This window comes from Podarcis filfolensis, assembly GCF_964270895.1.
Source record: "Podarcis filfolensis genome assembly, chromosome: 15".
In the NCBI taxonomy this organism is placed as follows: domain Eukaryota; kingdom Metazoa; phylum Chordata; class Lepidosauria; order Squamata; family Lacertidae; genus Podarcis; species Podarcis filfolensis.
Window position 1 is genome coordinate 38324412 of NC_139618.1, and position 26899 is coordinate 38351310.

At 47.5% G+C, this 26899-nt stretch overlaps 1 long non-coding RNA gene across 1 annotated transcript; it reads right to left on the reverse strand.

Moving 5' to 3' along the window:
• Positions 1 to 1481: 1481 nt before the first annotated feature.
• On the reverse strand, positions 1482 to 26899 carry LOC310750844. The gene is made up of 2 exons (XR_014542334.1): positions 26824 to 26899; positions 1482 to 1796 (listed from the first exon to the last, which is right to left on the reverse strand). It is a non-coding gene; the product is annotated as an uncharacterized lncRNA (long non-coding RNA).

Here is a 26899-nt window from a genome sequence, read left to right on the forward strand (position 1 = left end):
TGTTTTCATTTTTTCTATAGAAGAAAGGACATCCACAGGGAACATTACAAAGCAAAATGTGGAGGCAAAATTTTAATCCTTATTAGGCAGATACATAGGTGCTGCTGTTGCTAAGGATGCTTAAGTCACTGGTTCACTTTTGCTAAGCAACCAGAATGAAGGAATGTGAGGCTTTTGCTGCATCTTTTCTGCTGAAGAGATTCAGGAGGAGCAACTTGCAGCAAGAACAGGAACAAAGCAAATGATTCTTTTGCCTTTAACAGCTGTGTGTGGCAGGCGCAAATTAAACAGGGTAAGCCTTTTATGTTGTAGAAATAGAATTCTCAAGAAAGCTTCACTAGTTGACATTCTATCTGTCAGACACCTTATTAGTTGTGTATGTTCCCTGATTCACCTTTGGACACTATACTACTGTACAGCAGCTTGTAACATTCTGAATGCTTACTGTGTTTGTGTTTGTGTGTGTGTAGAGAATGAACGGGAACTGAAATAGTTTAGTTTGTAAAAGCATGAACTTGAATGTAAACTGGTTCCGTTTTGGACTGGGTTTCGGTGAGGAGGAACTAGAACTAGTTGCTTTTAAAAATGAAACTTCTAAGCACTGAGTGACGAGGTATTAGGAATTGCACTTGAAATATTAGGTTTACAGTTCTGGGATGTTCTGGACATGGTATTGTTCTTGCAATCCCAGATGGTGTCTGCGCCCAGCAGTGTTGTTGCTGAATTTTAGGCTGGTGTATCTGCTGCATCTAATTCTGAGGAGGGCATACTTTGCAGGATTCACCCATGTCTCTGCTACATCTAGATTGGGTACTGCAATGCATTTTTATGGGGCTGCCCTGGACAACCATTCAAATGTTACACCAGACACGTGATGCACATGTGAATGTTTTAACCAATGCTGGTTTAATGCCACATATTGTTCCATTCTTATACCAAGTTCACTTGTTTTTTTGATCTGTTCCCAAGCACAATTCAAAGTGTTGATTATCATCGATAAATCCCTGAGTGATTTAATGACTAGGGTAATTAAAATATCATCCCCATATGAAGCTGCCTATCCACTGATATTGGCTGAGAGTGTGTTTTTGTGTGCCCTATCACCTTCTGAAGCAGAAGTATATGAGAGAACTACTATTTCTTCTTTTTCCCCGCCCCCAGTGGTACACAAGATAACTTGTTGTTCTTGGGGGTTTGGGTCAGCTGCCTTGCTATTTATTTTTTAAAGTCAGCTGGTATCTTGTTGGATCAGCGAGCCTTTGGTTTATCTGTTGCTTTAATGCAACTCTTTATTGCTTTGATACTTTCTGTCAGGAGTGGGAAACCTCAGGCCTAGGCGGACAATGGCAGCCTTCCAGGCTCTGGGGCATTTGGCTCCTGGGCGGTTGCCCACAAAGAAATGTGGCATTTGGGCCGAAAATGTTTCCCAGCCTCTGCTTTATGCACCGTTTTCATTATATTTTGTTATAATTACTTCACGGTTGTTGTTGGGATTGCTTTATTGCGCGTTATTGGCATGACTTGCCTGCACGGTTTTTGCTGGAACGAGAGAGGCCTGAAAGAAATCTTAGAAACGAACACCCCCGGAAATGTCATTTTGCTCTCTGTGCTTCAGCCGCTTGGCAATGAAGCCACGGGTTTGTCCCTGCTTTGCCTCCAAACTGTGGTCTCAGTAACTCCATGCCCATTATACAGATCAGCCGAATCCCTGGCGTTCGCATTGGACATTGCTGTTTGGTGGATCCTGCTGAAAGAGTTCCTCCTTGTACCCTCTTCAGTTTCTTAATCTGTAGATTCTGGAGAGGAACAGGAAAAGTGAGGTTGCAGTTAAAAGCTCAGTTAAATGAGGACAATGCCCCAAAGGGGGCTTCCTTTTGAGTAGACATATTGGATTGCTTTGCGAATGCTGCATCCAAAGGTCTAGAAAGGCCTACTCTATTCCATGGTGCATTGAGAACTTCTGCTGTCTCCCTTCTGTTCCTCCCTTCCAATACAGTGTGCATTTCTGTGGCAATGCTGACATCTATAGACAAGCATGGGCATTGCAAAAATTAGAATAAAGTAAAGTTGGTGGCTGCATTCAGCTGGCACAGATCTGGGACTGACAACCACAGCTGTTCTGTCCGTGTGTCTCAGGATGAAGACAGACAAAACCTTTATAAAACAATGAGGTCAGTCCTCTTACTGCATTTAATTCACACAGACCTCTCTGTTTGCTATTTAATGCTATGAAGAAAACATAATTAGATGCTGGTTGTGCACATTGTTGAGAGGGTGGGAGATGGTCTTTAATCCTCCCAAAATGCAGATGGATTTTAAAAATAACTTTTTAAAAACAACAACAACAACACAGCAGATCCATAGTGGCAGGAGTAAGGTAAAAGGTAAAGGACCCCTGTATGGTTAAGTCTGGTCGAAGGCGACTATGGGGTACAGTGTTCATCTAGCTTTTCAGGCTGAGGGAGCCAGAGTTTGTCCACAGACAGTTTTCTAGGTCATGTGGCCAGCATGACTAAACTGCTTCTGGTGATGAGTGCCAGAACGCATGGAAATGTCGTTTACCTTCCCACTGCAGCAATATCTATTTATGTACTTGCATTGGTATGCTTTTGAACTGTTAGGTTGAACAAGTTGGCTTTATACATGCATGAATGTTCACACACAAATGTTCCAGCCATTAGGGAACCTGGAAATAATACGTCGGAGATTCACCTTGATGATTAATTGCTGAATCAATAACATTAATTCTTGTATCTCTTCGTAAAGTTCAGAGTAGTAGGCAGTAATTGGGAAGTTAATTCTGCACATGGGGGCTTCTGCACTGGTGCTTAAACCGTTTCCCAGATCATCAATCTTTGCAGGCTCCAAGCAGTGTTTTCCTTCCTGTGCAATATTAATGTATGTTGCTAATATTCCAGTATATCTACATGTTGTCCAAAGGGAATGTTCCATTCAGTGGCAACTCTAAACATCCTTGCCAGGCAATAATCCCCATTAAACATGGGGCTTACTTTAAGTGGATTGCATTGGCTGCACAGGGAATAGTGCTTGCTCTGGGGGACCAGGTTTGTGTTTTCATTTAACCGAGTGTAGGCAGGCTGCATGTTTTGGTGCAAGAGTGCGGAGAGAGCAGCTGCCAGAGGAGGCTGAGAGGACAGACTGCACAGTGGCTGCGAGGGATGGATGAATCAGACAATGTCTGTTTCTATGTTTCACATTCCTCCCCCCCCAATTGTAAATTAAGTTTGCCACATTACCACATCAGTTTGCAAGTTTTTGAAATAAGAAGTCAACAGTCGGAGGCAGCTTGCTTCAGAACATCAGTTGCTGGACATTCCAGGGGTGGGGGAGAAGGCTGTGGTGCTCAGGTCCAGCAGCAGGAAAACAGGATGCTGGATTAATTGGGACACTGGCCTGATCCAGCCGGCAATTCTTATGTTCTCATGGAAATTTGTCAGCATTTTATTACACTTTTCTCCTAGGTTTGTGCGCAATTTTCCCTAAACTGCATGTTTCCCCTGATGTAGTTAGGGCAAGCAATTTCTCCTGATATAATTCAGTTTTGTATGTTATTTTTACTAATATATATACAAATAACACACACACACACACACAGATAATTAATTTATTTTCTATACTGCCCTTCATCTGAGGATCACAGGGCGGTTTACAATATAAAAACACAAAAATACATAATAGAGTAACAAACAAAAACAACACTCACCATAGATTGATTAATCAGCCAAAGGCCTGGGAGAAAAGGAATGCTTTTGCCTGGCGCCTAAAGAGAGCATACCACAAGCAGGGAGCAACTTCAGAAAAGTACTGTTCTCATGTTGCCACCCTCTGGACCTCTTGTGGAGGCACATGAAGAATGGCTTCAGATGATGATCTCAGGGTCCCGGTCGGTTCATATGAGGAGGTATTGCGGTCTGGAAGCTAATTGGCAGCCAGTGTAGTTGGAGCCAGAATTGGCGTTATGTGCTCATACCGCCTTGCCCCAGTGAGCAACCTGGCTCCTGAATTCCAGCTTCTGAACCATCTTCAGAGGCAGCCCAATGTACAACATGTTGCAGTGATCTAACTTAGAGGTTATATGCATTTTGATGTTTATTTCCTCTAATATATGCATTTGTACACTTTTTTCACTTTTAGTTGGAGATGTGCATTGCATTTTTTTTTTAAATCAACTGTGTTAGGTTCATGTATTAGTTTCTATATGGATTAGGAAGGCTCATGCTTAAAAGGTGAGAAAAACCTCAGCCCTGGAGCCTGAATGCAGCCCTTCAATGTTCTTCCCAGCACCCACCCCTCACTGGCTTGCACACTCCAGTTGTTTTTACCTAGTTGGAATGCATGTAGAAATTAGCCTGCTGTATAAAGGAAAAGTTTTCATTTGTTGTTCCGTCCGTTTTTGCTTCTGGCCCTGGCCGCCACTGGAAGGCTGCCCAAGAGGCAATGCAGCCCATGGGCTGATAAAGGTACCTGATCCACACTGCCTAAGACAGCGTTGAAGACTGCCTGGAAACTACAGCTGGCTTGAGTTTCTCATGGCAATTTCATACGATGAAATTTGGGGCAGTATCCCGGCATACAGTTATTTCCTGCCGTTTAAAATTTAGCGTGACATGGCAGTATATTGATGGAAAAGCCGCAGTTCCAATATGCAACAGGTAATGCAGCATACAAGGAGTGTTAGAATCCAGGTTAGAATTGCCAGCATTATAACCAGGAAAACTAGCGCAACAATCGCCATGTCCGAATGCACCCATGATGAAAAACATCTTCACATCCAGTGCTTTCAGGGTTGCCAGGAACAGTGTCTTTCAGCCATCAAATGCCTGGGTAATCAGGAATGCTTTCTAGGTCCTCCTGGAAGTCAATAATGGCAGAGACAGATGCAATTTTCCAGGGAGGGCATTCCAGAAATGGGAAGCCACCACTGAAAAGGCCCTGTCCTGGATCAACACCAAGGACTGCCTCCTCACTTGCCAGTTGTAGTGCCCAATGATACTGGGTAAGAGGAACACATCATCTGACTTAGTATAAGGAAGTTTCTACTTGTTATATTCCTTACAGCATCACAAGATGGTGTAAATGTGCAATACTGTTTTAAGAAAAAAGACAACCTTTATCTGGCAATCAAATTGAAGTCACACAGAAAACTATATGGGTTGGGGTTTTTCTGCACTCATCTGTCATTTTTGGGAATGGAATGTGTGTGTGGAGGGGTCTCACCCCCCCATGGACATAGCTAAGGGGGGGCAGCTGCCCCCCTAGATCAAGTAAAACAATTGTTGTTTAATCGTTTAGTCGTGTCCGACTCTTCGTGACCCCATGGACCAGAGCACGCCAGGCACTCCTGTCTTCCACTGCAATTTGGTCAAACTCATGCTGGTAGCTTCGAGAACACTGTTCCACCATCTTGTCCTCCGTCGTCCCCTTCTCCTTGTGCCCTCCATCTTTCCCAACATCAGGGTCTTTTCCAGGGAGTCTTCTCTTCTCATGAGGTGGCCAAAGTACTGGAGCCTCAGCTTCAGGATCTGTCCTTCCAGTGAGCACTCAGGGCTGATTTCCTTCAGAATGGATAGGTTTGATCTTCTTGCAGTCCATGGGACTCTCAAGAGTCTCCTCCAGCACCAGAATTCCAAAGCATCAAAGACAACAAGTAAAACAATAGAAATACTTAACTGACCAATTAGGTCGGCTCTGCCTCCCCTATCAAAAGTCCTGGCCCCCCTTACAAAAATCCTGGCTACCCCCAAGTGCTGCTGATCTTAAAATGGGTATTTTAAGTCCCTCACCTGCCTTTGCCGGTTGTGCCTATAATGACATGGGAGGCAAGTAACAGAAATGAAATATACTCAGAGTCGCAAAGTGATTTCATGCTCTTTATTCAGCTCATAGTGGTGAGGAGGAATGAATGAATGTCCCCTCAAAGTATCTGCTTTATATACATTATTTACACAATGGGCTGCACATGATTGGCTAATTCTGGAATTCTACTGTAAGCCAATCAGGTTGTGGATTCACTTCTATCTGGAGCATGATTGGGTGGTTCCTGCCAACCAATCATACTGCTGCATTGTGCTAGGACCAATCAGACTGCTGCATTCTGAATCCTATTGTTCTAGGACCAATCGGACTGCTGCCTTTTGGATCCTATTGTTCTAGGACCAATCAGACTGCTGCAGTTTGGATCCTATTCAACTCAGTACATAACAAGAAACATCAGAATTGCCTTGCACTCTGTAACGAAGCTGGTGGCCTGCAGATGTCAGCATTCCCTTGTATTTCAATAACAAGGAAGCCTGTCAAAGAGTGAAGGTAGATGCTGCTACTTCATTGTTCCAAAGGGTAGAAATGTAATAACACTGGCTCCCTCACAACCATGGTGCGGCTGCAGGGGGCAAATTAGGATGCGTTATCAGTGGAGTCATAACATGCTGAGAGCGGTTTAAAAATAAAATTTTAAAGTGTGATAAGAAACACATGCTTTCCTCTCAGTCCTGCTTAATAAAGACATAGCTGCTTCTTCGCTCTCTCTCTGGATCACCTGTGAGGTTTTCAGAGCAGGGGGGCTCTTTTGAGTGAAGCTACACAATGAGACGAGAAAACTGTGTAGATTTGACGTTGTATGTAAGCAAGGGATGCTGAGTTGCAGTGGAGGTAACAGCTAGAAGCTTTTATTCCCTGCCCTCCGCTTCATTCACAACTAAGGCAAGAAGGCAGCAATTTCCATTATGACCTATATTCATCACAAGCAGCACTGTTTCCATTAAGAGAACAAAGGAAAGGGGCTCGGTGTGAGATGGAAAATGGGTGGGTCCACCGTCCCTCCTAAACTCAGAAGTAGAAGGACAAAGGCTGAGTTTAGAGAGTTTGCAGAATAGCTCAGTTGGTAGAGCATGAGACTCCTAATCTCATGGTCATGAATTTGAGCTCCACGTTGGGCGGAAGATTCTTGCATTGCAGGAGTAGATGATGGTCATGGTCCTTTCAAATTCTACAGTTCTATGATTGTTTTTATGAATGTGATCTAGAAGCAAAGAAGCAAGCAGAGAGAGAGAGATGGCAAACACCATGCCAGATCTCTGCTTGAATCCCAGGCTGTGGTTATGGGAGAAACAAGACCCTCTTTGGGTGCTGATGCTATGAACCCCTCCTTTGTAGGTTCAGGTTGTACAGTATATACAGTGGTACCTTGGGTTAAGTACTTAATTCGTTCTGGAGGTCAGTTCTTAACCTGAAACTGTTCTTAACCTGAAGCACCACTTTAGCTAATGGGGCCTCCTGCTGCTGCCACGCCGCTGGAGCACGATTTCTGTTCTCATCCTGAAGCAAAGTTCTTAACCTGAGGTACTATTTCTGGGTTAATTTAATTTAATTTAATTGTTTATTTACGGCTATTAGCCCATAAAATATGTACAAACATAAAAACACAGGGACATAAAAACAGATATATCCGACAACAGGAGGTGAACACCACGATGCAAGGGTGGGTCATTGAGCAGAGCCAAGTGACAGCTTGGGGCCAGGAGAGCTCCAAGGGACAGATCACAGAAAAGGAAAACTGAAGACGAACTCCGACATGCACTCTCATCATAACAGTTCGATTAGTTTTGATGTTGTTGTTGGTTTTTGGTGGTTTTTGAGTGTGAGATAACCGCATTCAGAAATCTCGCCACCTGCAGAGTTACAGAAGGATCTGTATCCTGCAAAAGCAGTGCGGCGTGTGACTCAACAGGCCTGCCAACCAAGCGCAGTAAAGCAGGACCCAGGAATTTAGCCCTGGCTACGCTATGTAGGGGACAGTTGAACATTATATGTGAAAGAGATTCAACAGTTTCCCTGTCACACACACATAGCGGAGACACCAAACCCTTAGAAAATCTGTGGTTCAGCAGGTTCGATGGAAAGACATTGAACCTTGCACGAATAAATGCACGTCGGTGTGGTACTGATGAAAGAGATGACATATATGATGGAAGGCCAAGTGGTGGGGTTATTCCGTGATACCTGGGGGAGCAGACACCCCCACCCCTGGCGAGGTTGTGTTGATTTTCAATGTCCGCTAATCTTTGCTCAATAAGGCTTTTGGCTGAGCGTAAGTTCATCTTTAAGGAGTCCGCTGGGGAAATTCCGATGCTCAGAAGTTTGGCATGGATTTTCCCTACCAACGGATTGACAAAGACGTCCCGCCAGAGGCACTGAAAAAGGTAATGGTCGGGAAGCCTATGCCAGCTGGACAGCCAATAACCAAAGACTCGCTTCCAGATGACAGTCTCCAATGATGCAATCCTTAACTCCAGACGTATGGCTGCGTTGCTCACACACATGGGGAGTTTCAGAAGGCGACGGAGAAACTGATTCTGCAATGTCCCCAGTGATGTTAAATTGGACCCTGGGGCCCAGAGCGGGGCAGCATAACAAAGGGTGGAAACCACTTTTGCGTGGTATACCTTCAATGCAGAAGGGATGTGAGAGGCTCCGTCGGCCGCAAGAAATTGGAGTAGAGTATAAAGTATTGTTTTCCCTTTGTTTAGTAAATACTGTATCTGTGGCTTCCAGCTTAGATTGTAATGAAAAAAGACTCCCAGGTATTTAAATTTGAAAACCTGTTCTAATTGGACTCCATCTAACTTCCAGCTGTAAGTTTTCCGAGACCTGGTAAAGACCAGGACTTTAGATTTCCCATGATTAATTGTCAGATGGTTAAGTTTGCAATAAGCCGCAAAAATCTTTAGAGCTCTGCATAAACCAACTCTAGAGTAGGAAAGGATCGCTGCATCGTCGGCATATAGGAGCAAAGGGCAGCGAAAATCAGCTAGGCGGGGGGCGTGAATGTTGGCTTGAGACTCGTTCAGAAAGAGCTTCATATCACTGATAAACAGGTTGAAGAGGAGTGGGGCCAAAATGCAGCCTTGGCGCACACCTCTATTTATTGGGACCTCGTTGGATAGGTTTCCCGCCGGTGTGAGTCTCACTCTAGCCGACGACCCATGGTGTAATTGGGTTATAAGCCATAACAGCCTTCTATCTATGCCCCATCTCTCTAATTTCTTCCATAGGCAATTTCTTGGGATACTGTCGAAGGCAGCCTTTAGGTCTATAAAAGCGACACATAGGCGCCCCCGACTTGGGGCAGAATATTTTCTGGCAAGATGATACATGATTACCATATGGTCAGAGGTTGAATAATTGTTCCTAAAGCCCGCTTGCTCATGGCCAATCAAATTTGAGTCGTTTGCCCAATGGGACAGCTTGGACAGCAAAAATTTTGCATAGATTTTCCCGATGATAGACAAAAGGCTGATGTTCCGATAGTTCTCCGGGTCAGCAGGGGGACCCTTTTTATGGACTGGCACGATCACGGCCTCCTTCCATGACCTAGGGATAAGCCCCGTAGAATTAATTGCATCAAAGACTTTGGCCAGAATTTCAGCCCACCACCTTGGTTGCGCAACAATAGCCTCAGCAGGGACTAGATCCGGCCCGGGGGCTTTGCCCGTTTTCAGATCTAATATCAAGTCCATTATCAGGTCTGGGTCAGTGGAGGGCCACAAAGGTAGATGGTCGGCTCGGAGTTCCGTGGATGAGTTGGATTCCTCTGCCAAGGAGAAATATTTACTCAAGAATTGTTCCCATGTGGGCGCAGGGATAATCGTCAGTGGGTACTTCCTTCCTCTTTTGTTTATCAGAGCCCAAAATTCCTGTGGTCTGCGGGATCTCGAGGCCGCAATCAAGGCTCGCCAACGTTTTTGATACCACTCGCGTTTGGCCAGCTTTAAAGTCTGTTTGTATGCTCTTTTGGCTTGTAAATAGGAAGATGGTAGAGCCTGAGCATTAGAGTTTTTGTATTCATTATAGATGGAACGAAGAAGGGATCTTGCTTGTTTGCAAGAGGTGTTAAACCAAGGGGCCCCAGCACTGCAATGCGCCACTTTCGCCTTTTGAGGAGGTGATGTAAAAAAAGTGGTAAGGTTTGTTATAAGAAGGTTAAAAAGTTTCAAAACCGAATTGGAATCTTGTAAATCAGTAGTTATTTGAGGTAAGTAGGCGTTGATTTCCCTATGGAAGAAAACCTGGTATTTTTGGGCCACAGCCTCCGACCACTTGATCCCTCTTATTTTGATCGATGATGAGGTTTCCAGAAGGACTGAGTGTTTATTGTCATTCTGGCACCGGAACAATGACAGAGTGGTCACTATTGGGAGGTGATCACTGAAATGTTGGTTTTCAACTTGGAAGGAAAGTACATTAACGGCCAGATTTGCGGAGATCAGGAGGTAATCGATAACACTGTTAGATGTTAGTCCCAGGTGAGTGAACTCCCCCGGTATATCGGGAGGGAAGGTGCCGTTCAAAAATACTAGATTCAGGCGAATGGCCATTTGGTAAAGGGTCACTCCTGCTTTGTTTACTCTGTTGTCCTTTGAAGTTCTAATTCTGGCATGTTCCAAGTCAAAATTGTCCAAACATGGGGAAGTCCACCATTTGGACTTGGTTAGTAAGTCCCAATTTGTGGCAATACGAGCATTAAAGTCTCCCCCAATTAAGGAGTACGAGTTAGGGCATTTAGTATGACATGACAGTAGGTGATTTTCAAATGATTCCTGTCAGGGAATCAGGAGCAGGAGCACTGGGGAGAGAGGATTGGGAGAGCGAAGGGGAAGAATCCGAGGGCAGCGTAGGGGAGTATGACAGTGGCCCGAGAGATTCCATGAGCTTCTCCAGCGAATCAGAAGATTCCCAGAAGGGGGCGCCGATGGTCAGGGCAAGGGGGGTCCCAGGGGGGACGCACCAGAAACAAGGAGCCAGAGGGGAACCCCAAAGCAGCAGTGGAGGATCAGGACCAGTTTCCCCACCAGAGCGTAGTGGGGGGGAGGAGTCACATGTGTCAGGAGCAGTGTCTCCTCCAGAGAGGGAGTCAGGGCTGACCACGCCTCCAACGGAGGGGAGGTCAGTTGCAGCTAGCCCCCCCGATGGGGGAAGCAGTGACAGCAGCAGTGGAACGGTCAGGAGGAAAGTTGCTGGCTGGGCGCGCGCGCCAAGTTCAAATGTGCAGGCGCGCGGAACAGCAGGAGACCCGGATGGGGAACCAGCTCCTAAAGCCCGCCGGAGGGAGGGAGAAGGCTCAGGGGAATCAGCGGGAGAAGAGGCTAGAAAGGGCGGAACCCCGGCGGGCAGGCGGACCCAGAGGAGGAAGGAGCAGCGGAGAAGGTGGAGCAAGGCTAGACTCTTAAATTGGTGTCAAGGGGGAGGAGACTCAGACGGAGCATCAGTGGTCTGACACTTTAGACGTGGGGCTGCGCGCTGCGGCTCTGGAAGTGAAACTGAACTTCAATAAAGGCTTTAATACTTAACAACGAAGCAGCGTTGGTCCTTTGTGAGCTGGGACCTAGGGTAGCCCTGACAGTATGCTCCGTCCCTCATAAAAACCTCGCAGCGTGAGTTGGTGCAGCGAGGGGCAAGACTTGGTGTTTTGCGAGCTCACGAAGATAGGCAAAGATGACTACAGAGAGCCAGGTGAAAGAACTGCAAGAAGCAGTCACGACGCTTTACGCGGAAGTAGCAGCATCCAGGAAAAGAGAAGAAGAAGCAGTAGCGCTCTGCCGGGATCTGCAAGCCAGGTGGGACCGTTGGGGGAAAGAGGGGCTGCCAGGACCCAAACCGGAGGGAGTTGGCCTCGGGAAGAGGGGGGGCAGCCTGGTGGCGCACTTTGATGGGAACCTGCAGCAATACCCTAACTTCAGAGCTGACGTGGTTTACGCGCTCAATTTGCTTCGGAAAGACTTTAGAGATGAGGAAGAGAAGGTGGGCTTCATAATCACTCATTTGCATGGGGAAGCAAAAGCGTGGCTGCGGAATTTGTGGCGCGAAAAAGACCCTGCCCTCAAAGATTCCGATGCATTTATCAAAGCTATGGACGCTTGCTTTAAATCTACGGTAGATGTAGATATTGCTCGGAGGGAAATGCATGGACTATAGTAAGGGAAGCACCCCAGCCAGGACAACCCCTTTCTTTCCCAGAGAGGCGGGGCGGGCGCTGTCCATGCCTCCTTTGGGAAGGGGAGAAGAGCCGATGGAGATTGGTGGTGCAAGGGCTCAGACTGCCAGCAGAGCCCAAACACCGGGAGCAGTCAAGGGGAAGGCTCCTAGAGGGACCAGGAAGTGTTACATCTGCGACAGTGCACAGCACATGGCCAAAGAGTGTCCCCAGAGGCTCCAGAAGCACACTGCAGCCTCAGCAACAGTAAAGGGAACAGGTGAGCAGCTGAAACAGCTGCAGGGGGAAGAAGAAGCCTGGTTGGAAACAGAGCCACTGGGGCCCAACCAGGCAAGTCAGTGAAGCAGTCCCCAGAGATTTTACAGCCCACAGACCCCCTCCCACCCAAACCAGTGGTGCAACTCACCGCATCGCTCCAGTTGCCCAATGGGCACACCATGCAAGTACCAATAACCATTGACTCTGGGAGCAACGCAGACTTTATTGGAGTGGACTTTATCAAGCAACATCGCATAGCACTCATGCCAGCCACGATGCCCCTAAACGTCGTCACGGTCGATGGCAGGAAGCTACTGGGAGGAGAGGTGGTACAGCAAACACCACCGATGGTGATGCGAATTGGAAACCACCGCGAAGTCATCAGCTTCAACGTCACCCACCTGTCGGACACGCCCATAGTGTTGGGTATGAGTTGGCTGGATAGGCACAGCCCGGCATTGGCATGGTACCAGCGGCAGTTGACCTTCTGTTCCTCCTACTGCGCAGAACACTGCATCCAGACCCGCCAGGAGGAGGAGGGGCAAGAGGATGAACCGCAGCTACACCTAGGCATGGTGCAAGCGGTACCCAACAAGTACAAGGAGTTTTTGGAGGTCTTCTGCGAGAGGGAAGCGGATAAGCTGCCTCCCCACAGGCCTTACGACTGCAAGATTGACCTCCTGCCGGGAGCGACGCTGCCGACTGGGAAACTGTATTCCATGTCTGAAGATGAACTGCAAGAACTCAGGGAGTTCATAGATCACAACTTGAAGCGGGGGTTCATCCAAGAATCTAAAGCAGTGGGGGGCAGTCCCGTGTTTTTCGTGAAGAAGAAGGACACGCCCCAACGGAGACTCATAGTTGATTTTAGGACCATAAATTCCAAAACAAAGCCCGCAGCATTCCCCATGCCCAAGATCGACGACCTGCTCGCGACGGTGAGGAAGGGACGGATCTTCACCAAGTTGGATCTACGAGGGGCGTACAACCTTATACGCATGCGGGAGGGCGATGAGTGGAAGACAGCCATGTTTACACCTTTAGGCACCTATGAATATCGCGTAATGCCTTTTGGTCTGCAAAATGGCTCCCATACCTTCCAAGCTTTCATGCATCACGTGTTAGCGGGACTCCTCTACAAGAAGTGCGTCTGCTTCCTGGACGATATCCTGATCTTCTCGGAATCGCAGGAGGCTCACGAGAGGGACGTCAAGGAGGTCCTGCAGAGGCTACGGGAGCACAGACTTTACGCCAAATTAGAGAAGTGCCAGTTCGACATGACGGAGGTGGATTTTCTGGGCTACAAGCTGTCCGACAAGGGGCTCGCCATGGACAGCGCCAAGGTCCGCGCGGTGTTGGACTGGAAGAGCCCGCGCAATCGGAAGGAGGTCCAGAGGTTCGTCGGCTTCGCCAACTTTTATCGCAAGTTCATCAAAGGGTTCGCGAAGGAGACGGCGGCCATCACGGACACCCTCAGCTCCAAGAAGAAGAAGTTCACCTGGACGGACCAGGCGGAGCAGTCCTTTCGGAGACTCAAGCGTCTCTTCGCGTCCGAAGAACAGCTGCTACATGTAAACCCCAGCAGACCAATGAGGGTTGAGACGGACGCCTCAGACAGAGCAGTGGGGGCCGTCCTGTTGCAGCAAGATCCGCAAGGGGAATGGAGGCCGTGCGCATTCTACTCCAGGAAACTCAGCAAGGCGGAACAGAACTACACCATCTGGGACAGGGAGTTGCTGGCCATTCATGCAGCTTTCAGGGCGTGGCGGCACTTCCTCGTTGGAGCCAGACACACAGTGCAAGTCCGCACGGACCATAAGAACCTGGAGTACTGGCGCACGGCGCGGTTCCTGAACCAGAGACACATCCGCTGGGCGGAGTTCTTTGCGGATTTCGATTTCCGGATAGAATACATCCCGGGAGACAACAACGTCATGGCGGATGCACTATCCAGGAAGCCGCAGTATCTCGAGGAAGCGGCGCCGGTGGCGGCCAAGCACATTTTCGCACCGAAAGCGTGGGCGTGCGCTTCAGCTGCCGTGGACCTGGACGCGGTGCGTCGAGCGCTGCAGACGGATTCGTTCGCACAATCCAAGATGGAGGAGGTGCGAAGAGGCACAGCGAAGGACGACGAGTTCCAGATACGAGACGGACTGCTCATCCGCAAAGGGGCTCTCTACGTGCCCGGAGACGACCTCCGCGCGAAAGTCTTGCAGCAGCTACACGACGCGCCCAGCGCTGGGCACTTCGGCAAGGACAAAACGGCGGAATTAGTAACCAGAGACTTTTGGTGGCCCAAGGTGAGGGGAGAAGTCGAGGATTACGTCTCCAGGTGTGACACCTGCCAAAGGGCCAAGCCAGTACACAGGAAGCCAGCGGGTCTACTAGAACCCCTACAGACGCCGCTCGAACCGTGGGAGAGAGTGGCCCTGGACTTTGTCACAGATCTGCCCAGCTCGCGAGGCAAAACAGCGGTGCTCGTGGTCGTTGACATGTTCACCAAGATGGCACACTTTATTCCGTGCGCGAAGGTGGCCACAGCGGAACAGACCGCCAAGCTGTTCATAGACCACGTGTTCAAAGCTCACGGCTTGCCGCGGTCCATCCTGTCCGACCGGGGTCGCCAATTCGTCTCGAGCTTCTGGCAGAAGCTGCTGGGCATCCTGAACGTCAAGATCAACTTAGCGTCGGCACGACACCCGCAGACCAACGGACAAGCGGAGAGGGTCAACGCCATCATGCAGCAGTACCTGCGATGCTACGCCAATCAACAACCCTCGACCTGGGTGGACTACCTACCGCTGGCCGAGTTTGCCTACAACAACACGAAGCACGGGTCTACGGGAGTGACACCGTTCTTCGCCAATAATGGGCGGCATCCCAGAACTTTCCCAGGGTTAGAGACGAAGGGGGAGGGGGAGCCAAGGGGAGCAGAGCACTTAGCAGCAGAGTTACAGGAGGTCCACGAGCAACTCCGCAGGCAATTGGAACTGGCGAAACACGCCTACAAAATGCAGGCAGACAAGCACGGGAGGGTCGGGGAGGACATCCAGGTGGGGGACTGGGTCTGGTTAGCAGCCCAGGCAGTGCCGGCCAGGACGCTAGCTAAGAGGAAGCTCAAGCACAAGCAGCTGGGACCTTACCAGGTCGCGGCGCAAATCAATCCAGTGGCCTTCCGGTTGACACTCCCGGAGGGCTCCAGAATGCACCCAGTCTTTCATAGGTCAGTGCTCACACCCTACAGGGAACCCCACAGGTTTCAGGCGACAGGGAACGCGCCAGACACACTTAGTGAATCTCCGAAGAGGGAGGGGTCACGGAGGGCGACGCCACTCAACGAGGTCACGGAGATTTTGGACTCGAGGTGGGGGGAAGAGGGGGTGGAATACCTCCTCGCCAGGGAAGGTACCCCAGCCAGTGCCAACAGGTGGGTACCGTGCTATGCCGTGGAGGAGCACTATCTTAAAGACGAGTTCCATGCACTCTTCCCACACAGACCTATGCCGGCAGAGTATTTTGACGACTGGCTCTTCACGCCCACACTGTCAGCCAGTACGTTCCAGGGTTTTTCATCAGCTGAAGAGACGACGCCAGACACTAGCTCCTCGGAGGGGTCTCTCTCGGGGTTTGCCACAGACCGCTCCTATTGGTGGGACACTCAACCGGAGGTGGGGTGGCGCAGGGAGCTGCTGCGGGGACCTTTGCAAGCTGTCTCACCAGAGGTACCCGGGGGAGGGGAGGACATGGACGTGTTGGGGGAGGATCCTGGATTCGAGCACATCAGCAGAGAGATGGAAGCAGAGGAAATCGACGTCGACGAGCCCGTTGCGGTTGGGCCGGATCCAGTGGACCGGCTACACACCAGGGGGGAAGAATGGTATCCCGCACTCACACCCACTGGACTGGAGCACCCGGAACCCACACCCGAAGAGGGGGAGGGGGGAAGGGGGGGCTTCGAGGGGGGGATGGATGTCAGGGAATCAGGAGCAGGAGCACTGGGGAGAGAGGATTGGGAGAGCGAAGGGGAAGAATCCGAGGGCAGCGTAGGGGAGTATGACAGTGGCCCGAGAGATTCCATGAGCTTCTCCAGCGAATCAGAAGATTCCCAGAAGGGGGCGCCGATGGTCAGGGCAAGGGGGGTCCCAGGGGGGACGCACCAGAAACAAGGAGCCAGAGGGGAACCCCAAAGCAGCAGTGGAGGATCAGGACCAGTTTCCCCACCAGAGCGTAGTGGGGGGGAGGAGTCACATGTGTCAGGAGCAGTGTCTCCTCCAGAGAGGGAGTCAGGGCTGACCACGCCTCCAACGGAGGGGAGGTCAGTTGCAGCTAGCCCCCCCGATGGGGGAAGCAGTGACAGCAGCAGTGGAACGGTCAGGAGGAAAGTTGCTGGCTGGGCGCGCGCGCCAAGTTCAAATGTGCAGGCGCGCGGAACAGCAGGAGACCCGGATGGGGAACCAGCTCCTAAAGCCCGCCGGAGGGAGGGAGAAGGCTCAGGGGAATCAGCGGGAGAAGAGGCTAGAAAGGGCGGAACCCCGGCGGGCAGGCGGACCCAGAGGAGGAAGGAGCAGCGGAGAAGGTGGAGCAAGGCTAGACTCTTAAATTGGTGTCAAGGGGGAGGAGACTCAGACGGAGCATCAGTGGTCTGACACTTTAGACGTGGGGCTGCGCGCTGCGGCTCTGGAAGTGAAACTGAACTTCAATAAAGGCTTTAATACTTAACAACGAAGCAGCGTTGGTCCTTTGTGAGCTGGGACCTAGGGTAGCCCTGACAATTCCCATCTCCAATCAAGATCAGGCGCTGAGCCTTCGGGGGGGAGATAAACATTAGTAATTAGTAATGAGGACTTCCCTTCTGTGATCAGTCCAGATAGAGCAAAAGGCGGGGAAGCCCGTACCAGAGTGAATTTGGCGCGAAGTTGGAGTGAAATCCCAATCAAAAGGCCCCCTTTGGGGCGACCACCTTTCAAAGAAGGGGAGGCCGGAAGTGTTAGAAGATCAAAGCCGTCTATGGTAATCTCTTCCTCATCCCATGTTTCTTGGAACAGAATAATTTTAAATGAATTTATGTACTTCCTGAATTCAGGGTCTGATTTTTTGGTTCTCCAACCAGCAATGTTCCAGCTAAGTATTGATAATGTCGAGTCCTTGTGCTGTCCCGGTAATTGTCACTTTGAGTTGTTTAATGGGTTCTTGGAGGTAGAACGAGGACCCATAAGGAAATCGGTAATTTTAGTTTGTGCGGATAAGGTCTTCTTCTGTGTTAATTGTATCGATGATTTGGTAACATTAACAGGCAGGAAGGGCTTTGCCGGGAAGGAAGAATTAGGCAAAGTTGGTGAGGTCGGATGCTGTTCATTAAGGTGAGTAGTAACAAGTCTTTGATGGGCTACACTAGTAGATCCGTCAGAATTATCAGTCTTAGCCAGGGTAGCGCTAAGAGGTGTTCCAGCCATCACTTGTAGTTGCTGCGCAGATGGAGAGGAATTATCACGCAGATGTGTTAAAGGACATGAACGTGAGGATGGTGCATGCATAGTCATTTCCTGGTGATCTTCAGGCAGGGTAGATTCTAGCTCAGGCATTGAGGCAAAGGAGTCATCAACTTCCATATTTTGATTGGGCATAAGATCTAAGACGGGAGTATTGAGTTTATCAACTTCCTCCACGGTAGGATGGTGCTGTTGGTCAACAGGTGACTGCTGATTCAGATCAGTAGGGGGTAACAAGGTAACAGGTTGAGAAATTATCAGGGCATTTGATGGAGACGCCATGTGGGACGTGGAGCGCCTGCTCTCCTCTCTCATCGGTATAGAGGGGTCCCCTTGCGATAGAAGTCTTTGTTTGAGTAGATCCAATCTATCGAGAATAGCCTGCTGTTCTTCTGAAGGGAGTTTTCCATAAGAGGAGATAAGATTTCTCTCTTCAGGGATATTCCAATCTCCGCTTGCAATTGGATCATTCCTCAACGTAACTAGATGGGCACTTGGGGTCGCAGGTGGAACAGGGACAGGGGATACCCGGCTAGGTGTTTTTCCCGTTATTATAGGAACAGAAGAAGGAAACGAGCGTTCATTGTCAGTTAAGATGTTGGCAAAAAGAGGTTTAACACTCGTGTCCTTAAAGACTCTAGTTGTTACAATCTCCCAGGGTGCCAGCCGATCTTTTTGTCTTGCAAGAAGATGTGGGATCCTTGCAGACTGGAAGGAGAGCATAAATTTCCTTGGCCAGGGCGTGGCATTTAGGGGAGCTACAGATATAAGATCTATCTGGAAAAAAGGAATATTTAACAAATCACGAAGGTACCCTTTAGCCGTCCTCAGGTTATTCCACCTAAGACTGGGGGCGTCACGGGAAAAAATGGATAAACATATTTTGTTAGGTTGAAAAATCAAAGATTGCTTATTCCTTTGGAGCAGTGGCAGCCTGCATCTTAGGCCCTTAGGGAGAGATTTCTGATCAAGTTGTCTCTTTAAGGCACTTACAAGCTGCACTGGAGATTGATGCAAATTAGATAGCTCAGTTGAGGAAGGTAGATGAGCCAGAAGGGCCCGTGAAAGTTTGTTCAATGACAAAGAAATCCCCTCCAATTCCTTGAAAATGAAGCTTAAAGTCCTGATTACCAGTTGTATTTGATCAGGTACTAAATCATGGGCAGTTTGCCCTAATGCTTCCCGTTTCAGTGACGGAGGGGTAATTAAGGTGTCAGGGAGGAGGGCTTCCCTATGGCTTCCATCCCCCGCTGAATCAGCTAGCTTTTCCAACTCTCCTTGATCATACAGAGGCCAGAAGCGGTTGTATGTTTCGACCGCAGAAACAATTACTTGCTCCGTTTTGCTGTTATTGTTAGTAGATGGTGGGAGAGATTCAAGCTTTGACTGCTTTGCTCTTGGAGGTGAACAACCTTTCTCAGCAGATCTTGGTCGCTTGCCATGACCCATTTGTCGCTGTCTCACTGACTACGGAGGTTCAAAGTAGAGGTAAACGGAGACAAAAGAGAACTTATCTTTTATGGCCGCAACTCCTCTGCTACTCCTCCTCCACTGCTCAGCATAACCCAATCTTCAAGGCGGCGTTACTAATCAGCAGAAGGTTTGAATATCCTTGTTGATACGTATTGGCCAACCATAGAAGTAAAACGATTAAAACTTCTAACAGAGGTAAAATGATTTAAAAGTCAATTAAAAACAGCTAAAAAGACGGCTGTAAAAGGCTATAAAAGGCTATAAAAGGTTTGTAATCCGGAGGGTTCATGAAGGAGAAGTTGTTACAGCCGCCATCTTCGGGCGTCCTCGAAGAATTCTCTATTTCTGGGTTAGTGGAGTCTGTAACCTGAAGCATATGTAACCTGAGGTACCACTGTATATGTTTAAATAAACCATACATCCTAAAGACACCGCAGTCTCCATTGTCCCTCATTTCCAAAATAAAGCACAATCCTGGGTAACTGCCAGGAAACCCTAGAATCTCACACCGCTCAGAGATTAGGATGGTTTGTAGCAATATATACGATTCATGTGCGAACAAGAAATGTAATTCATTGTGTGTGTTCTGAAAAGCTACTCCAGTTTGTTGCAGCATAGTTCACATGGCCTCAGGTCATTGGTCCACTCATGCCTGCACTGCAGGGGGTTGGACTAGATGACCCTTGGGGTCCTTTCCAACTTTATAATTCTATGATTCAACTGAGTTCCTTACTGATTACATTGATTGGAAGCAGCTCTCCAAGGTTTCGGGGCTGGAGGGTACTTTTCTCCATCTCTGTATGGAGATTCTGGGGGATTGAACATGGAACTTTGCCACTAAGCTATGACCTCTTCCCAATGTGCACGCAGGAGGAATTTGTAAAACCCACCCCCAAAATCTAACTGAAAGGCAAAAGTAGAGATGGCATTGATTAACCAAGAATAAGAACTGCTGGAGCATATAAGTCTGTGAAGGGCGGGTGGCGCTGTGGTCTAAACCACTGAGCCTCTTGGGCTTGCCAATAGGAAGGTGGGCGGTTCAAATCCCAGCAATGGAGTGACCTCCCATTGCTCTGTCCCAGCTCCTGCCAACCTAGCAGTTCAAAAGCATGCTAGTGCAGGTAGATAAATAGGTACCCACTGCAGCGGGAAGATAAACAGGATTTCCGTGCACTCTGGTTTCTGTCACGGTGTTCCGTTGCACCAGAAGTGGTTTAGTCATGCTGGTCACATGGCCGGAAAGCTGTCTGATGAGCTATGCGGAGTTGGTAAAGTTGACATACAAACTATGTGAGAAGGACAACTGTGACTTCAAGGAAGAATGGGAACTTTTTGCAAATTACCTAAAAAGACAACAAAATGATCTGGACTCCTTGGTGGGTTTTGAATAAACACCCACAAATTTATTAGTAGAATATATGATAGATAAGGTGAGACGCGGGTGGCGCTGTGGGTTAAACCACAGAGCCTAGGGCTTGCCGATCAGAAGGTCGGCGGTTCGAATCCCCGCGACGGGGTGAGCTCCCGTTGCTCGGTCCCTGCTACTGCCAACCTAGCAGTTCGAAAGCACGTCAAAGTGCAAGTAGATAAATAGGTACTGCTCCGGCGGAAAGGTAAATGGTGTTTCCGTGCGCTGCTGTGGTTTGTCATGCTGGCCACATGACCCACAAGCTGTCTGTGGACAAACGCCAGCTCCCTCGGCCAATAAAGCGAGATGAGCACCGCAACCCCAGAGTCGGCCATGACTGGACCTAATGGTCAGGGGTCCCTTTACCTTTATGATAGATAAGGTAATGAATGGTATGTACAATTTTATAACATGCAGAGAATAATATGTGCAAATAAATCAGAGAGGGGAGCTGAGGGAAGTCCTTAGTGGGTGGGAGAGGGAGGGATGGGGGGGGAATAAAAAGGGGGGAAGTGTAATTGGATATATTGACTGATAAGTTGCTTTGTTAAAATTGTTTAATAAAAATAAATTTAAAAGAAAGAAAGAAAAGAAAGCTATCTGTGGAGAAATGCCAGCTCCCTCAGCCTGAAAGCGAGATGAGCGCCACAACCCCATAGTTGCCTTTGACTGGATTTAACCATCCAGGGGTTCTTTACCCGCCCGCCCCCGTCTGTGTCAGAGGAGAGCATCACCTTGAGCAATGACTGTCACATTCTTCTCTGGCTGGTGCTTTTCATGGGTTTGCCTAATCTCTGAGAACACAATCATTTTTACCAGTGACAGGGCCTGGCAGAAGTGTTGCAAGCGCAAGCTTTGAAACTTTTCTAAGCCTCCTGCTGTTGTGATAGCTGGGGGAGCGTTCTTCACATTTATATTATGAAGTTCCCTGCGATAACAATCCATGGCAGTCATTTTAGTGGTTGTTTTAAAGTATGGGGGGAATGCAGAGGCACGCTGCTCGGTGCTTTGGCAATTAAGGCACCATGTGTACAAGAGCTGCTCTGGCAAGGGAGTGGGGATTTGTAATGACAAAACCACTGTTACATGCAGAGAACTCTGAAAATCCGCTGCTTCCTAGAGGGACATCAATGCCATTCCCTGAACCCATTGCCTGGCATTATCGTGTTTCACAGTTGCATGAAAGTATCTGAACAAACACAGCCAAGAAGCTTTGAAAAATGTTACGAGAGCCACCTACACCTTGCGTGCAAATGTCAACAGAAATCAAGGGGTTCATTTCCTATGCAAGCAAATTGTTCAAAGTGAGCATCCCTGCTGTTTAAACCGGAGGGAAATCATTCTTTGCACCGCTACAGGATCTGCAAAAATGAGCACAAAGCTGGATGAACAAAGGGATGTAGACTCTGGGCAGGTGTCTCGTAAACAAAATTTGCCTTTGCTTGGCTGGCGGGATCTTTGGCTCATGACTAAACTGTTCCAAATGCTTTGCTTAGAGTTGAAATGTTGGGGGGTTAATTCACTTTCCACTGAAACATGCATGTGCCCCATGATGGACTATGCAGAGGATGATGGTGACGGATGGAATAGCCCATTTGGTTATTTCATCTGTGCATTGCAAAACTGTATTATAGGGCAGTGGTTCCCAATTAACTAATTACTGAGGACCCCCTATTTTTCAAAAGCCAAGTCACGGATCCCCTACTTCTGAAAATTTTGGTAACTCTATGGTAGTTACCTGAGCAAAGCAACTTTTTGAAGAAAATTTGGGGTAGTTCCTAATAAGCCATGGATTTTATGTCTACTAAAAAAATATACCAAATAATTTGTGATATTACCACGCAAAAATGACAAAGATTTAGTTGGGGGGAGACAAATTTAATTTAATTAATATGTATTAATATATTGTATACTACAAGTGAACAAATTATGACATGTCTAGCAGCTACTATTTTATTTTATTTATTTTGTTTTTATTTATTTCCCACCCATCCGGCTGGGTTGCCCCAGCCACTCTGGGCGGCTCCCAACAAAATGTTAAAAACACACTCTACCTAACTGCGATAGGATGCCTCTTTTTGTCCTGAACAATCCCTTCCATATCCTGTTCTCACAGTGGCCAACCAGAGACCTGTGGGAAAACCACAAGCAGAATTCAAGCAGAAGAGCCTTCGCCCCTCATGCTGTTTCCAGCAACTGGAACTGAGATAGCATTGCTGCCTCTAACCATGAAGCAGAGCATAGCCATCAAGGCCAGGAGCCATCAATAACCCTCTCCTCACTAAACTTATCTAATCCTCTTTCAAAATCATCACTGCCTCCTGCAGAAGAGGGTTCCACAGGTTAACTATGCTTTGTGCGAAGAAATGCTTTCTTTTGTCTGTCTCAAATCTTCCAACCTTCAGTTGTGTTTCCGAGTTCTTCTGTTATTAGAAGGGACCTTTCATGTCCCTCCCAACTCTACAATTCTATGATACAGAGTAAAACTTTTTACACACTTCTATTACGTCTCTCCCCACCTCTAAACTTAAAAGCCACAACCTTTTTTCATAGGAGGCTTGCTCCTATGATCATTCTGGCCATCCTTTTCTGAACCATTTCCAGCTCTACAATATCATTTTGGAAGTGAGGCTTCTAGAATTGAACAGAGTTTTCCATGTGTAATTGCATCATAAAATTGAACAACGGCATTATGATATCAGGAGTTCTATTTTCAATCCCCCCCCCCCCAATAATCTCTAGCATGGAATGCATCTTCATTGAGCAATCCACTATGACTCCAAGGTTTCATTCCTGGTCAGTCACTGCCAGTTCAGACCTCATATAATAATAATAATAATAATAATAATAATAATAATAATAACAACAACAATTTATTATTTATACCCCACCCATCTGGCTGGGCTTCCCTAGCCACTCTGGGCGGCTTCCCAAAAAAAATTAAAATACTGTAATACATCAAACATTAAAAGCTTCCCTAAACAGGGCGGCCTTCAGATGTCTTCTAAAAGTCTGGTAGTTGTTGTTCTCTTTGACATCTGGTGGGAGGGCGTTCCACAGGGTGGGCGCCACTACCGAGAAGGCCGTCTGTCTGGTTCCCTGTAACCTCACTTCTCGCAATGAGGGAACTGCCAGAAGGCCCTCAGAGCTGGACCTCAGCGTCCGGGTAGAACGAAGGGGGTGGAGACGCTCCTTCAGGTATACTGGACTGAGGCCGTTTAGGGCTTTAAAGGTCAGCACCAACACTTTGAATTGTGCTCGGAAACATACTGGGAGCCAATGTAGGTCTTTCAAGATGAATGTAGGTCTTTCATATGAAGGCTTTTTGCCCCAATGTGCATTGCTTTAGACTTGTTTACATGGAGTTGCATTTGTAATTTTATTGCTGGGTGGTGGTGGTGTATTGCACATTCCATCACCATAAACAGGGCTTCTGCCATATCCTATAGGGAAGTGTGGGTGGGGCACCATTTCTCTCCCAGTTTCACCATAAAAGGTAAAGGGACCCCTGACCCTTAGGTCCAGAGGGAGTTATGAGGTGTGGGGAGTTTGGCCCAGTGCAACATGTGGCAGTGGGAGCATCTGACTGCGTACTCCACCAGGAGATACTCCACCAGATATCTCAAGTCTAGGACTGAATCTTAAGGCCCACCTGCATCATCCCTGCAACAAGCTGAATGCTGATGATAATTCAGAAGGTTGGGATAGCAACCGCTAAAAGCAGCTTCCTCGAGCGTCCACTGTGCAATTTGTGTTTTAATTGAACTGGGCAGAAGAGGATAATAATCCAAATATTTAAGTATTGTTCAAGTTTGCAACATAAATTAAAATTAATTGGAAGCTTTGTTTGCTAGTAAGGACGAAGCACCTGGCTGCTATTTACCTAAAGAGCCTTTCTAATCAGGCAAACTTTGTCTATAATGCTGTTATTTCCCGGGGGAAACACATAATATCTGAGGAAATAAAAGTCAAGTTTCATTTTTGATCCACGGGGCCAAATCAGACATTTGGCACAGTCCCGTAGCCAGGATGTTAAGATAAGGGAGCTTGAGGAAATACATAATGGCATAATGATTCTGGTGCACAGTTCACAGGTAGCCTAATAGATTAAAAGTGATTCCATTGTATTAAACATTAATTTCAAAACAATTCATTATTTCTTTATGCAAAACATCTTGTAAATAAATACTGAATATTTAAGAATCACATATCACAACCAAATCATTTTGTAAATGGCAAAAACATGAATAATAAACAGATGAGTCTGTCCCTTATTTTACCTCTTCTATGATTGAATTTGCTTATATTACATTAATATATGATCTGCTCCAATCCCAGCTAATTCTTTTCTTATATTTTGGGCTCCTGGTCTCCAGCCACTCAGTCTCTTTATAATCCCCATGTTTCTTTAACTGCCATCTGCTCCCGTAAACTCAGTTAGGCTGTAATCCTATCCTTAATATTGTAAGGATCCTATCCTTTTAAATTGCTGTAACCTGCGCTCTTGGACTTTATCGCTAAGAGAGGGTAAGAAATCAAGTCAATAAAAACAAATAAGCTCCAATGAGTTGGGAGTAAGCTCCATTCAATTAAATAGAATTTACTTCTGAGTAGACACAGTTAGGCTTACCTCTGCAATTCCTCCTTCTTAGGTTTGCAATTATCATTCTAAGCTTTCACAAACATGATTCTTGATAATATTAATGAAGGACCCTTTCTTTGTTTTGTTTTGTTTTGTTTTGTTTTGTTTTGTTTTGTTTTGTTCTTTCCTGGGATCCTTGGAGCAATCAGGGAGTTGCTTCAAAGAGTCAAAATGACAGCAATAACAGAATCATTTATTTTGTCATGACAAAAATGGTACAGACAAGCGTTTGCCCGATGTCTGCCCCTGAATTCTGAGCTAGCCAGCTTTTTATACATTTGCAGAATACAATACCACCTGATTTCTTGTAAACCACCTGATTTCTGGGAAATCGAAAGTTATAGTAAGTTCCTATTACCATGTAAGGTCTTGGCCTCCCTCCTTCCTGCCATCTCCCCCCTCCCTGCCATGCCCCCTGTTATGTACTGAAGTTCTTGCCCTGGGCCAGCAGGGGGATACTGTAGATAGTTATGCAAATGAAGGATTGAAAAGTGACATTCAGTGATTGGATAGTTTTGTATGCAAATGAAGGATCGAAAAGTGACGTTCAGTGATTGGATAGTTTTAGAAAATGGCAACAGTTACATTGTTCTGGAGCTCTATATAAGCAGGCTGACTGAGCTCCTCAGCAGAGTTCTGTTCTGACATCTGAATAAAGAAGAGCTGTTTGAAGAATCGCTGTGTCGTCTGCTATGTTCGCCCACAACTTAACACCCCCCACAACACCACGGCCATGTGCATTCCTGAGTTTGCATATCTTTTTACAACCTTGAATAATAAACATTTGAGCCTGTTCCATCAATGTCAGCCTTGTTCTCCTGACGGACCTCTCCTTTCTCAGAAAGGCCTTTGGGGGGTTTACTATGGCCCTACATTAATATACTACGGGGCTCTGCCCCCCCCCAAAGTTCACTCTGCTCACCAACCTCTCACTCGCCCACATTAAGCCTTCTGGAGTTTCCACCCCTGGGAAAGCCCTCCTTTTCACCTTCCCAACTCTATTTTTTGAAGCCACTTCTCTCTTCTCTTCTGGATCCCTGCTCTGGGTGCCTTCTTTCACCTTCACCTCCATGCTGCCCCTGTGGGGGCTGCCCCCTGAGGCGGTCGTGAAATCATGGAATCATAGAGTCCGAAGGGTCCCAGGGGTCATCTAGTCCAACCCCATGCAGGCCCAGACCGGGCCTCTGATTCCAAAGGGGGCCTTGGTCAGCATATTCACAATTGTATATCTATATTTTCCATTTTGTCTTTATATGCTGATACGGTTCAAGCCTTGAAATAAAATTATTTGTCAGCATAACTTTTGTGAAAATTATTTATATACTTACTTATTTATAAGACTTCAGTTATCCCCAGGGTAAAAAAAAGGGAGGGGGCACATTATCTACCTGGTCCGGGCCTCTGCCTGGCTCTGCAGGGCCCTGACCCCATGCAATACAGGAATCTCAACTAAAGCAGCCATGGCAGACGGCCCTTGAACCTCGCCTTAAAAACCTCCAAGGAAAGAGAGTCTGCAACCTCCTGAGGAAGACAGTTGCCTCACCTTTTCTCATGGATGGGCTGGCCCCATGGCCAGCTAGGAAGTCACGCTCTCTTCCTGTATGTCAGACCCTTTTATG